Below are 12,703 nucleotides of genomic sequence, written 5' to 3'. Positions count from 1 at the left end.
ACACACACACACACACACACACACACACACACACACACACACACAAAGAATTGCTCAATTGACTGAGCCACCCAGGTGCCTGGAGTCAAATCACCTGATTTTCAGTCCAGCAAGCTTAATTAATTATTCTTACCTGGGATGGGGTGGGAATTAGGACCACTAAGGGAATATTAAAAGACGCTTATGGCTGGTGCCTTCACAAGTGCTGGCATGCATTCTTAGGGTCTGGATAACTACCCTCTCCTCTAGAACAGACTACTGAGGAAGGCAAAGTGATGTGGGTGGGAGGGCAGTCTCAAAAATATAAATATTTAAATATATATATGCATATTTTCTCAGATGTTTTTGGTATTCCTGCTCAACTGACCCAACCAATTAAGAAGCACTGAGGTCAACATTTGCATGAGGAAAGAAAAAAAAATAGAAGCCAGGATAGAGTAAATGCCACTTGAGTAACAGACAATAAGAGTGCTGTGAATTCAGGGACTGGAAATCTCATTTCTAACTCATGTGGTCAGGAAAGTCTTTTACAACAAATTGGGCCTTAATAATGGCTAAGAGGAAGGTGTGATGCAGGGAGTTCCTGAGACTAAATACTGAGAAAAGCTCAAACATATTTTTCTCCTGAGTGCTACTACATGCTAGCTATTTAACCTTAGGCAAGTTTAACCTTAGACAATCTCTCTGAGGCTCATTTTTCTCATCTATAAAATAGGGATAATAGGGGCGCCTGGGTGGCGCAGTCGGTTAAGCGTCCGACTTCAGCCAGGTCACGATCTCCCGGTCTGTGAGTTCGAGCCCCGCGTCAGGCTCTGGGCTGATGGCTCGGAGCCTGGAGCCTGTTTCCGATTCTGTGTCTCCCTCTCTCTCTGCCCCTCCCCCGTTCATGCTCTGTCTCTCTCTGTCCCAAAAATAAATAAACGTTGAAAAAAAAAATTTTTTTTAATAAAATAGGGATAATAATAACCATCTCCTTGGAATGTCGTGGGGGCGGGGTAAATGAGAAAATAGATGTAGATGACTCGTATAGTGTCTGCTCAACACTTTGCTCAACAAAGAGGCATCCCCCTTCCCTTCAAGTTGTCAACAGACTTTTTCTATTTTTTGGGAAACTTTCTACCTTTTCCAATCTTAGCGGTGTCTCCCCATCTATGGAATCTGTCTCTCCTTGAAAGCCTCTTTTAGAAGTTACATCCTCTAAGAAGTGTCAGTGTTTCTCTCTCTGGAATGTGATTTTTGTCCTTTCTGAATTCTCTTATGGGCTTCTCACTTCTGCTCTTGCCCTCATTCCACTTTGTCTAGCGTTGCTTTATGTCTCATCTGCTTCCTACTTGAAAACTTGTCTTTATATTGCTGCAATACCTAGCACAGGACCTTATTTTATTAGCTTATGAACAAAATTTGGACAAACTGAATGCAAGGGTCTTGAGGTTCCTTTTAATTCTGGCGTGATGAGGCCTGGACCCTAAATTAGTTCCCTTGAGCTGGGGACTTGCTCCAATCACTTGGGATTTTTCTCTAATCTGTAACAGTTACACTAATCGGATTTAAAACTGACTAAACACTTTTAATATAGCCTGCCAGAGGTATGCATTAAAATTTAACACTGTTTCCTCTTTGAACAGAAAGAAAGTGCTTATGGTGTGATTATATAGGATTAGAATTTTTCATTAAAATGGGTTTTAAACACTTTGGCAAAGTAAAAGGCAGAATCGTATTTAATGAGTTTTAAAGGTAGTGAAAGCAAGCAAAGTTTAACAGAACCGTTTCCCTGCCTCACATAAAGCTCCCCTTTCACCTCCACGTATCAGGCCATGCACAAATCATGGCCTGATGACTTGTAAAGCACTGGTATTTGCACAGAGCAACAGAAGACAAAGAATGTTATAAAATGAAGGAGAGATTATACAGAAATCTAAGAGCAGATCGGAATGCTTCGCAGCCTCAAGTTTGGAGAATATCTGAATTATAACTAAAGTGATTTTATAGACTCCACACTGAAATGAGGCGGTACTTTGTGGTCTGTAGTCATCCTAAGAAGCTTACAGCCTGGATTCCTGAAGAAAGCCAAAGGTCTGAGAATTTAAAGGTGGTTATTGAAATTTGGCGTTGTCTTGTCCTTGTGGCTCGCAGTGGTAATGGGTGCCTGGGGCTTTCCCTGTGGGGCATAGTACTTATGGAGGTTGGCAGATGTGGTGCCATTTAATACCGCCCACATCACCACATGGCAATGCAGAAGCCACAGAATACAAAGCCCAGGTCTCTGGAAACAGGAAATCTAGCCAAAATATTTAACCAAGTAATTTTATCACTGCCTTTGAAATGGCTATGGTATGCATTTTAGTTGGGTTCAGGAGCACACATATCTCAAATAAAGGACTTGGGTTGAAATAAATCTACCTCAGATCTGTTTACCCAGCGAGATCTAAAGATTTAATTTTCTAAGCATTTTTGAAATAAGAGTTGTTGGAATTGGGGCAAGGCAGCTCAGTGGCAACAGTTTAAATTTTCTCTGATGTGAACTTTGATAGGAGCAGAGTAGCTATTGGAAATGTTGTGTGTACATTCTCATTTATGGCTAATTAGAAGTATTTTTGTGACTGAATAAGGGGAAATGTGTCATGGGTGTCAGCACATTGCATTGCACACTTAATAAGAATTGGCACTAAAGCCACATGTATCATAGTTGCAAGCAAACTTTGATGAAGACACAGTTTTAGAATTATTGTATGTACATTCTCATTTATAACTGATTAAAACTTTTTTATCTAATATCTAGGAATATGACAAGAATGTCAGCAATATGGGCAATACTAACAGTTACATCTCAATTAAGAAAATAGGCCACCAACATGAATTTGCACACTTCTTGAAGAACTGGGATTACCAGGAACCTGGGAAGAGAATCCTTCAGAGCCAGTCCAGAAACCTGGGAGGAGGGGGACGTTTGCCTTGTCCCACCAGCATCCAAGTGGAACATTTGGAACTATTCTGTTTCTTTCCTTTTCTTCCGCTCCTTGTCCCTGTCCTCCTCCTTCTTTTTCTTTCTCCTTCTTTTCTCTCCTCCCTTTTGTCTCTCTCTCTTTTCTTTCTTCCTCTCCCTTTTGTTTTCCCTTCTTTCTGGAAGCAGAAGCTGCTGACCTACAGGAGCAGAGTGGCTGTGTGTAAATGGCTACCCAGGCCATGATGACAGTGAAGGCTATCTTTTCTCACTGCGTAACCAGAGGTGCATCTAAGTCCATCAGCTATTTTTCTTTTCAATGAATATAAAGAAATAGTACTAGCTAACCTGTATGTAGCATTTACTATGTTCCAGGCACCATTCTGAAAGCTTTACCTCTATTTCCCTTTTAATTTTTTTAACAGCCTAATGAAGTAGGTACTATATTATCTTCATTTTACAGTTGGGGAAACTGAAGCCCAAAGAAATGAAATAACCTGTCCAAGATCACACAACCCTAAGTGACAGAACTAAGATTTGAATGTAGTTATCAGGCTCCAGATGCTGTACTCTTCACCACTATGCCACACTGCCTCTTTATATTTGGTTTTAAATCTACAATTATTGAAAAATTTAAAACAAGAAAAGTGTGAAGAAGAAAGTAAAAGCCTACCTGAAATCCCACATTCCAGAGATGATGATCATTAGCATACTGGTGACTATCCCTCTTTCATCTGTCATAAGCACATACTCATATTTGTATGATTTTTACCTGAATGGAATAATATGTCACATATAGGGTTTTTAAATAAAGACCTCTTTTTGTTTAACTAGCCTCCTCTCCTCTACTCCCAACCCCCAAACACATTTGACAAACTAGCACATATCCTTTTAAAAGTTTATATATATATATTCATAATATATTAATATAATACAATAAAAATAAATGTTTACATTTTTATACATTTATAAATAAGTATATTTACATACAGATATAGAAATTTTTGAGTTTTTTTTGTTTTTTTTTTTTTTACAAAATAAGATATTACATAAACTGATCTGCATCTTCCTTTTCTTAACACTATGTTTTAGAAGTTTCTAACATTAACTGGATTGGTTTACCTCGCTCTTTTCAATGGCCATGTATTATTTCATTGTATAGTCATTTTTTTAATGGTTATTTTTGAAAGAAAGAGAGAGAGAGAGCGTGAGCAGGGGAGTGTCAGAGAAAGAGGGAGACACAGAATCCAAAGCAGCCTCCAGGCTCTGAGTCATCAGCACGGAGCCCTCCGAACGCCCCCAAACCTTCCCTACTGACAGAGGGGGCTAAGAGGGGGTTGGAGGGGCTCAAACTCACAAACCTTGAGATCATAACCTGAGCGAAAGTCGGCCGCTTCACCGACTGAGCCACCCAGGCGCCCCTTGTCTTTTTTTTTTTTTTTCCAGTTTATTTATTTTAAGAGAGAGAGAGAGCGAGCACTGAAGCAGGGGAAGGGCAGAGAGGAGAGAGAATCCCAAGTTGGCTGGGTGCCATTTCCCCACAGCCGGAGGCCGGCTGCAACTCGCGGGAACAGTGAAATCAGGACCTGTGCTAACATCAAGAGTCCGACGCTTAACCGAATGAGCCACTGAGGCACCCCACTGTATAGTAATTTTCACACATTCCTCCAATAACAAAATTCTGTTAATATTTTCCTTCTATAGATAGTATTTTACCCTGGTTTTCCCTCTAAGGCAAAGCCTGAGACAAGGGGTTGCATGCCTGTCATTCATTAGGGAAGTGATGGCGGATGTCAGGACAGAGACCGGAGACAGTCAAACAGAGAAGGCGGGAAAGTCCATACAAATGTGCTTCGCTGAGTTTGCGCCCACTGTGGGCCTGTGGGTTCTCTCCGTCTGAGAGGTCTTACCGACAGAGCCGTAGAACTCCGGGCGTTTAAGCTCTAACCCATCTCCCTGGGGCTCAGGAATCGCCCCTCAGGGCTAACAGCCTGACCTGGACCTTCGCAGGCTGCGCATGCGCGGGTGTAGAGCCCAGAGGGCAGATGGGAAACCGGCGTGGGCCGCCGGCTTGGTCCCGCTCCTCCAGCGCTGGGTGCTCACCACAGCGATGGCTCCAGTGAAAAGTGGTCTGAGAGGAGGTGAGGATCCCGGGGCAGAAGGCCACACCTGCTTTCCTCTGGCTTTCCCCATCGTGGGGGTCGATGGTCTTTACGCAGGGTACGACCTCTTACCCTTTGCCCTTAGAGTCACAATGATAGTAATATAGCTTGTTATACAACTTTGTGTCAGAACCCTATACAGTACACTCCTGTCCTTGTAACAGTCATATCAGGTAAGTATTTTACATAGGGGAGGCCCAGAGAAATTCTGAGGGAGAACCATTTGTACCCTGTTCTCTTTGTATTCTCAGTGGTTAGTACAATGCCTGCTGCTTAAAGAAAATTCAGTCTGTACTTGAAGAGAATGCTGTTGAAGTAACTTGCACGCTAAGTTACACACCCATGGTGTGGCAAATACGGCATTGAGACCCAGGGCTTTAACCTCCAAAACCTGTTGGATGTCTTCTGTTAAGCCAGTATAGCCTAAAGAATTTCGTAAAACTTCTTGCACTTTTTATTTATTCATTTTTTAATTTTTTCACCAATACCCTCTTTATTAGCTTCTTCATGTTTTTAGCCTATTATTTTTTTATTCTTTAAAAGTTTGTTTATTAATTAATTAATTAATTTATTTATTTATTTTGAGAGAGAGAGAGACAGCCCGAGAGAGGGAGAGAATCCCAAACAGGCTCCACGCTATCAGTGCAGAGCCTGAGGTGGAGCTCCATTTGAGGAACTATGAGGTCATGAGCTGGAATCAAGAGAGGATGCTTAACTGACTGAACCACACAGGCACCCCAGAACTTCTTGTACATTTTAAAGCAGGCCATGCAAAATAGTTCATCCTAAATTTTTGGAAAGCTTATTATTTAATAGGAAAATACTAAACATTTCATAAAATTGAAATAAGATGAAGATAGGCTGCATTTAATACACTTAGGTCATGTTTGTGTTCTGTTATAATAAAAAGAGCTTTAACTAGTTTAACTAGTTATGTGAATAGCATTCACAGACCATAAAGTTTTTATTTGTAGATTTTATCCAATTTGTCTTGAAAATCTTGAAAACTTTACAGCTACCTGTAAAGGAATCAGCATCATATCCTAAACTACTTTGGTTGTTTTGAATCCAGAATATTACAACAATGGCCAAGCTTCCCCCATACAGAGATATGGGACATAAAATGGGAGAAATTGGGAAGCCCCATGGGTATAAGGTACAGCAATTAATCATTAAACAGGGATTTTTACAAACCAGTATTTCCAGTCATTCTTTGATTTGGCTCCTGGTAGGATTCCCCTCCACCTAGCAAGGTACCATCAAAAAGTTTAGGATGGATGAGGGGGTACTTGTATTTTGAAAAGCCATTGTCTTCTTGGATCTCTGAGCCTCTCTAAAACCTCTTGACTACACTTCCTTGAAATATTTTCTTTTCCTGATTTTCTAGTTGGCTTGTTATTTTTTAAAATATATGACACATGTTAATGACAAAAAAAAAAATTAAGCCATATAAAATTACAAAGAATACAAAAAGCAACCCAAATCCCACCACCCAGATAAAAGATTGTTATCCTCTCCCTTAACTTCTATATGACATTGCCTTTTGGTTATTCTTCCCCACCCTTCCTTGTGTTTTGGCTAATTCCTCTTCTTCCAAAATATAATTCCCAAAACAAAACCTATGGGTTGGATATTATCAATCTCAATTTACAGATTAAGAGACTGATCTCTCCATGCCAGCAAAGAGTTCTGTGTTCTGTGATTGTCAGGGTAAGTCTGAAATAAAAGGTTCATAAATGTCTCTTCTTTAAGCTTCTAGAGATATTAACCTGCATGTGGAAGGTCAAGGATTAGCACATCTTTGTTTAGAATTCTGGGATGGGATTCTCTTGAAGGAAGTTTTCTCTTCAGCTTTTGTTTTTGTGTCAATTGAACAATAAACCAAACAAACCAACAACAAAAACTTTACTATAGAAAATAAGCACATCCATAGTAAATTACTTCACTTCAAAAAATACTTTGACCAAGTGTAGTTTGTGCATAAAACCAAACTGACTACTTGTCAAGTCACCCTTATTTCTCTCTCTTGGGTTGTTTTTCTTATTGATTTCATTTCCATGAAAGTATATTATGGTTTGACAAACTGTGGATACTCAAAAAAGTGCATTATGTTTCCAGAATATGCTGTCTTCTTTCTCACAGTCATTTAGAGTATACTTTGAGATACATATAATTAAATAGAAGAATGAAATTATATTTGGAAGCCATTAACTAAAAGTGCCTACCTTTATGTCTTTCACCATAATTCTTAGGCCTTACAACAAAGAATGTGTTTCCTTATCTACCTGGGAGCAGGGTTTTCTTCCGAAGTGAAGAGATTTACCTTCTGACTGTTGAAAATTAAAGGGAAAAACAAAGCGTAGGCTCAGTGTGTTTGGCTTACACCTGGGTTCCAAGTGGCCCATGAATTATGAGATGCTAATATACTAAAAGATTAATACTTTGTTAACAGTGTGTAATCAGTTGAGAAGACTTGCTCCACAGGACAGCACACCAGTGTTTGTCTTGCAGAAATGGTATCAAGTCACAAATTAAGAGCTATTTGGGGAAAGCAGCATGTTTTTCCCTATGCTTGAATGCGTTGAATTGGGCTAGATAGAACAGCTTTCCATCTGTGAGTGCATGCCAAAAGTCCAGGAGCTTTAAAAACTGAAGTGGTCCATCTCAGGCACCTACATGCCTATACATGTTCTCTTCTGCTGTGTAAACCACCACTGCAAAACAGCTACTATATTATTATATCTCATAATTTTGTGGATCAGGAATTCAGGTACTTCTTTTCCCTGTGCTTTGATTGGCATCATTGGTGACATTCAGCTGGTCTCTGGGATGACCTGGAGGGTTCAAGACAGATTTACTAACACGTTTGGGTCCCTTGGCTGACTCAGCTGGGTCCCTCTCCCTGTGGTCTCAGGGTATCACCATATGATTTCTCCATGAGAGTAGTTGGGACTTCTTCTATGAGCTGGATGCTATCAGTTGCTTAAGGACTTGGCCCACAAATGGGCTCAGCATTATTTCCACTGTATTCTGTTGGTCAGAGCAGTCACAGAGCCCACCTAGAATCAAGGGGATGGGATAGACATCTCGCCTCTTAATGGAAGGCATGTCAAAGAATTTGGCCTGATCTTTATTTTGCCTTAATACATCTCCCCCTCCTCCCCCCTTGTCAAGATCTAGGAAGAGGGAAGAAGGAAATTATCAGGGAAAGGAGTTCCAGAGAGATTCCTCACCTGGTCTGTCTCAGCCTGGAGAGAGGAATGGAGGCCTTTAGCACACAGGTGAGCTCCAGATGCATATTTAACTTGGGAGATAAAGTACCCAAGTGTCCTCTGTCAGCCTCTGTCAGCCTCCTGTCATTGTGTAAATTAGTCTCAGCAATGCTAGATACAATGAATTGAGATTCCTCAAGGTACAAATGCTGTGATCTGTTTCCTCAACTTAGAAGGCCATGTGGCCCCTTTGTGGCACCTAGTGACTAGGAACATGGACTTACAGCTTCAGGAAGAGCTTTCCACCATAAAGCGATGAACATCCTGGGCTTCATCTTCCAAAGAGGAATTGTTCCAAGGTGAGAGAGAGAGAGGATCAGTAGAGCAGGACACACACACCAGTTGCCTACCTCTTCCTCTTCTTCTTATTTTTTTGAATATATTTTTTTTAATGTTCATTTTTGAAAGAGAGAGAGAGAGGGAGGGAGGGAGAGAGAGAGAGAGAGAGAGAGGACAAGTGGAGGAAGGGCAGAGAGAGAGAGGGACAGGGGATCCAAAGTGGGCTCTTTGCTGACAGCAGACAGCCTGATTCGGGGCTCGAACTCTTGGACTGTGACATCATGACCTGAGCCGAAGTTGGATGCTTAACTGACAGAGCCATGCAGGCACCTGCCTACCTCTTCTTAAGAAAGAAAATGGAGGGGCGCCTGGGTGGCGCAGTCGGTTAAGCGTCCGACTTCAGCCAGGTCACGATCTCGCGATCCGTGAGTTTGAGCCCTGCGTCAGGCTCTGGGCTGATGGCTCAGAGCCTGGAGCCTGTTTCCGATTCTGTGTCTCCCTCTCTCTCTGCCCCTCCCCCCGTTCATGCTCTGTCTCTCTCTGTCCCAAAAATAAATAAACGTTGAAAAAAAAAAAAAAAAAGAAAATTAAAAAAAAAAAAAGAAAGAAAGAAAATGGAGTTTGGGGATAAATTCTACTATTTTCCTTCAAGATCAGTTTGTATCAAAATATGAGAACAGAGAATGTTAAGCGAAATGTGTTAGTATGGTTGGTACAAAAATGTCACTTCCCTATTTTCTGATAAAGTGCTTTTTATAGCATTGGAGTTGAACGTGTGGGTTCTAGTGGGGCTGGAAGAGTGGGGTCAGACTGCCTGGGATTGAGTTCCAGCCTCAAGAGTTGTAGCAGTGGATAACCTTGGGTGTTCTTTGATTTTTTCATCTATAAAATGGAAGTAATAATAGTATTAAATAATAATAATGGTAATAATAAATACTTCATAGGCCTGATGTGAGGATTAAATGAGATGATGCATGGAAAACCCTTAGTACAGTGCCTGATGCTTATTAGGTGATTACCACATAAAAATATTCAATAAATGTCAGCTTTTATCACTATTATTATAGCACTAGCCCCCACTCTGGTGGTGGAACATGAGGGCACTGGGGGACTGAAGAAAGGGAGGGATGAAAATCCAAGTAAGACTTCTCATTCCTTTCTCTGTGGTTATAGTCACTGGGGTATAATGTGATCTATAAACGCTTCTGTCTGTTGACATGCCAGCAAATGATATGTCTCTCTGATCTCCTTAGATTTTCAAGCTTAATGAAAGGGCCCAGGTGCTGGAGGCTCAGAGCACAGAGAGAGCTGGGGGCTGCAGGCTGTCCTGGCCTTTACAAACGATTGCCACTCTAATAAATAAAGCATTCACTCAGAGAGTCTGAAAGCCAGGGAACCACATTGCGTGCAAATCCAGATCAGTGGCTAGAGCTTCTTCCAGGTTGAAGCTAATCATAACTGACATGTTAGAGTAAAACTACTTTATAAAATCAATATTAAATTTACAACCTTTGACATCCTGGGACATCAAAGATAAGGGGGAAATAAGCCATACAGTAAACAGTCCTCCAGCTATGCCATCTGCTCATGGAGATGGGGAGATGTGGGAAATCAGGAGCCTGAATCATACACTGTTAGTCTTGTTTTTGTACCAACTTCTTGACATCAATAAAAACATTAAAAAAAAAAATCACACAGACATTTACACACAGAGAAGAAAGAGAAATAACCAGGAGAGTTCCACCAATCTAACAGACTCCCAGAATCATTCCAGAGTGAAGTGACTGGATTCCTTATCTGACAGTGAGACTTGATTTTCCTGGACAGTGGGATGCTACAATTATGGGGCAAACATCACTTTGTGAGGCTGGCAAATCCCCTGCTGAAAACGCTAACCTATCTAACCAGGGACCATGCTCTAATAAAAGTCTGCACCTCTCTAGTAGGTCTCCCTGTATTCACTGGGATTCAAATATAGCAGAAAGGGATACTTGGAAGCAGAGTAAAGCTATAAAGGTCATCACAAAGTGAGAATGTGTTTCTCTGAGTGCTCTTCAGGGGGTACTAGCTCTCAGCTGTTCATGTATGGGGTGGAATTCTTACCTCTGGAAAGAGAACTTTAAGTTTGACTTCTAGAAGCAGAATCGCCTTAGTCTTACCAGGAGGAGTCATTCTGGGACAGAAGCTACAGCATCCAGCATGGGCAAGATAATGAAGGACTTCTTAGTCCCTTGCATTCAAAAGCATTTTGTCCCAAGAACTGGTCAGAGAGTTGTGTCACCTCCACTGTGGTTCTGGGCACTGGATTTATTGTATAAATTTGGAAGTACTCTAGGAAGGGTGGAGTGGGGAAGGCCAGGCCAGGCAGTTCTGCTAGTCTAAACAGACTCTTCTGTAGTGCTTCCTCTTTTGGGTCTTGGTGAAATGTATGAGTGTGAATGTGGGAGCCTGTGGCATAATAGTTGAGAAAAACAAATGTCTAATTAAGGCTGGTGTGTGTAGAAAGTGAAAAATTACCCCAGCATATAAAACGATTTTGTTTTTTTGATTAGGGTGTAAATTCCATGAGTTTCTGGAATGGTGTCTGGCACATAGAATGTGGTCTTGGGTGCGCGCGCGTGTGTATGTGTGTGTGTGTGTGTGTGTATAAAAGAATTAGAATTCCCAGGGGGCTCCTGGGTGGCTCAGTCGGTTTAGTGTCCAACTTCGGCTCAGTTCATGATCTCGCTGGCCGTGAGTTTGAGCCCTGCATTGGGCTCTGTGCTGACAGCTCAGAGCCTGGAGCCTGTTTCAGATTCTGTGTCTCCCTCTCTCTCTGCCCCTCCCCAACTCATGCTCTGTTTCTCTCTCTCTCTGCAAAAGTAAATAAACTTAAAAAAAGAAAAAATAATAAAAAAAAGAGTTAGAATTTCCTAGGTAAATTGTTGGAGGAAACTAATACTCGTTTAGGGCTTAATTTGTGCCAGGCACTAAGGTAAACCTTCTGCATATACTTTCTTACAACACTTCTGTATTGGTTTCTTATTGTCCCTGAAACAAATTACCACAAACTTAGTAGCTTAAACCAGTACACATTTTTAATCTTACAGTTTTAAAGGTCAGAAGTCTGACACAGTTCTCAGTGAGCTAAAATCAAGGTGTCAGCAGGGTTGTGTCTCTGAAGTCTCTTTTGCCTGTACAGTAACATTCACAGGTTCTGGGGTTTAGCATGTGGACTTATTTGGTGCCCTTATTTGGTCTACCATAACCTCTATACAGTACATATTATTTAATTTTTTTTAAAATTTTTATTCATTTGAAAGAGAGAGAGAGAGAGAGAGAGCGAGCGAGCATGTGTGAGAATGCAGGGGAGGGGCAGAGAGAGAGGGAGACACAGAATTCCAAGCAGGCTCCAGGCTCTAGGCTCCAAGCTGTCAGCACAGAGCCCGACGTGGGGCTCAAATTCATGAACTGTGAGATCATGACCTGAGCCAAAGTCGGATGGTCAACCGACTGAGCCACCCAGGAGACCTAGTATACAGTAGGTATTATTAACCCTAATACAGAGATGAGGAAACTGAGTCTCAGAGAAGTGAAATAACTTGCTGTAGATCATACAGTATCTGACAGAGTTAAGACTCCAGCTTAAGTCTGTCTCCAAAGCCCATGCTATGTCATCTCAAGCTGTAAAATAGCATGCTGCTGGATGGGATTGGGTTTAGGATATGGTGAGGTGGGAGGTGGAATAGAAGCATGAAGAATTCTCACAAGAGGTTGGACAGAGAATTGGAATTGAATTCCATTGGAAATGCTCCCTTAGAAGAAGAAAGAGATTTGCATTTGAGAAAAAGAATAAATTCACCTCTCTGAGGGAAAAGTTAGTTTAGGGGCAGGAAATCAAGTCTGTGACTTAGATGGAGCACCACCTTCTTTCCTAGGGCCTCAGGAACCTTAGAAATCCCATATCCTATGTTGTCCTCTACCCACTTGGGAAGAGATTTACTAAACCACTTCCTTCTAAATTGTAGGGACTCAGTGTGCTACCCCTCCCAAGAATTTTGCATGTAAAA

General features: G+C 41.3%; 1 long non-coding RNA gene across 1 annotated transcript in view; it reads right to left on the bottom strand.

Moving 5' to 3' along the window:
* The window catches only part of LOC121031607 (uncharacterized), a 34,500-nt gene extending 30,790 nt beyond the window's left edge, over nt 1-3,710 (bottom strand). The window contains exon 1 of the long non-coding RNA XR_005790800.1: nt 3,615-3,710. This is a non-coding gene — a long non-coding RNA (uncharacterized LOC121031607). The remainder of the gene's footprint in view (nt 1-3,614) is intronic.
* Between the last annotated feature and the right edge of the window lie 8,993 nt (nt 3,711-12,703).

The sequence above is a fragment of the Herpailurus yagouaroundi genome, unplaced genomic scaffold, assembly GCF_014898765.1.
Source record: "Herpailurus yagouaroundi ecotype Mexico unplaced genomic scaffold, PumYag 141, whole genome shotgun sequence".
In the NCBI taxonomy this organism is placed as follows: Eukaryota; Metazoa; Chordata; class Mammalia; order Carnivora; family Felidae; genus Herpailurus; species Herpailurus yagouaroundi.
Note: the sequence above shows the minus strand (reverse complement) of the source record. Positions and strands in the feature narration are given on the sequence as shown.